Raw genomic sequence first — 2,075 nt, forward strand, 5'->3', positions numbered from 1 at the left:
ATATTTTTAAACCAGTACCCGTTCCTTTTTTTTTTTATGCTTGATCCGGGGGAGGGCCCGAGACGCGAGCGCAGACGGCGGGAGCCGAATTCCGTGTTCCTCGCCGGGCCCCCATCTTGGCGCCACGTGTAAAATTAGATTTCCACGGCGGAGCGATCAAATGATCCGGCTGCTCCGGCTCCGCGCATTCCTCAGACAACCACATGGCGGTCGGGGGATAATTGCAGAGCGAGCGGAGGGGAAGGAGCGCGCTGCCTGCCAAGGACAGCGCACGCAGACCGCCATTCGTAGCGTGACGCAGGCCCCCCCCCGCCGAATGCACGCCGGTCCCGGGATTTAACCGTTCAACCTCATTGTAGAAGGAACGTCTGCGTCGCAGTGCCAATCGCTTTCAATGCATCTGCTGAACTACAAGTCCCATGAGGCATTGCAAGACCCTGACAGACGCAGGCATGACTCCCGGAGGTAGATGCATGCTGGGATTTGTAGTTCCAGCACCTGCACAACGTTACCTACTCCTGCACAAAGTACTGCGAGGAGATGGCCCTTGAGCAATTTCCATCAAGTTAGGGTGTGCTGGCAGCCCGTTTTTTTTTCTCTTAAAGGGCCGCCCTAACGTAACGCAGGTTAGCACGTGACATAACGCAAGGCCACCTTCACGCTATGGCGGCTTGGTAACACGCGGGAAGAAATCAATGGCAACGCAGGCGGGTTTTTTCCCACGTTTCCGTCAACGCAAGTGTTCCCGGAATGCGCAGGTGTGAATGCGGTCTCTTTGTAGCTGAGGACGGGTGCGTTTTTGGCGCCAATGTGCGTTTTCAAAAATGCGCAATGCTCTTCCGTTGCTGGTTACCGCATCTAGGAAACGCACACGCCGGACGCTCACAGTTACGGTGCACGAGCTACTTTCCTACGTGCAACAGCCATTGAAATCAACAGGCGACATGATGCAAGCCCCGCGTGCGAATGCGACATGCGTCCACGGCACGGCGAGCTGTGGACGGGGAATCAGGATCTGGTGAGCAGCCGTCGACTGCGTTACGTTATGCGTCAATAAACACTTTGCGTGCGTCTTCAATGGGCCTCCTGAAGTGTGAACGCCGCGTTGCGACACGCTCTTTATAACGCAACAATGTAGCTGCGAGCTGGAAGTCCCCCGGAAGTTGCCATTGATACATTGTATCCTTCCCTCCTCAGAGCCGGGGCCCCCTCCTCCTCCTCCGGTCCCCGCAACACTCGCACGCTCCGCCATGCCTATAGGCTCCGTCTGTACAGATGAAGGGGCCCAGTGACCCCGCCCCCCTCCCGGGGAAGACCCTTCACGTGGATGGCTGCACGTAGACAGCACGAGCCGGCGTAGACCGGCATGGCCCCGCCCACCCCCTGTCAATCACCCGCTGATCCTATACATCGGGCAGCCGGGGATCGGGGCTCCAGCCTGCCCTGCACCCCCCGATCACTGAGCAGCGGCAGCAGCTCTCCCGTCCTCCTTCTACTCTGCCCCGCAAGGTGCAAATCACAGGGCGTCCTGAGGAGGAGCTGGTCAGGGGAGGCAATGACAGGTCTGGGGGGGGGGTGCAAGAGGTTCTGCAGCAGCTGAGGCTGATCAGGGGACACGTTGCTCGCCTTGGACTGCCCCCTGGAGCTGTATAGAGCGCAGAGTCTGGGTGGAGGATGGGCAGGAGACACATTGCATACCTCGGAATGCCTTTTGCGATGTGATTGACAGGTCTGGGGGCTGCAGGAGGTTCTGCAGGAGCTGAGGCTGATCAGGGGACACGTTGCTCGCCTCGGACTGCCCCATGTGCTATAGAGCAATGAGTGATTATTTGATTGACAGGTCTGGGGGTGCAAGAGGTTCTGCAGAAGTCTCGATGTACCGCTGCTCCTGGGGGTGTCACATGACTTGCCCTTGGTGCTGTAGATCAGTATGGAATTTTTGATTGACGGGTCTGCAAGAGGTTCTGCAGCAGGTTTGCGGGTCGAGGAAAGCACGCTGCTAACCTTGGAGTGAGAAGTCAGGATGATTGACAGGTCTTGGTGTGCGAGAGGTTCTGCAGCAGCTGCATGTTCTC

Source organism: Nanorana parkeri, unplaced genomic scaffold (assembly GCF_000935625.1).
Source record: "Nanorana parkeri isolate BGI_ZX_2015 unplaced genomic scaffold, ASM93562v1 scaffold942, whole genome shotgun sequence".
In the NCBI taxonomy this organism is placed as follows: Eukaryota; Metazoa; Chordata; class Amphibia; order Anura; family Dicroglossidae; genus Nanorana; species Nanorana parkeri.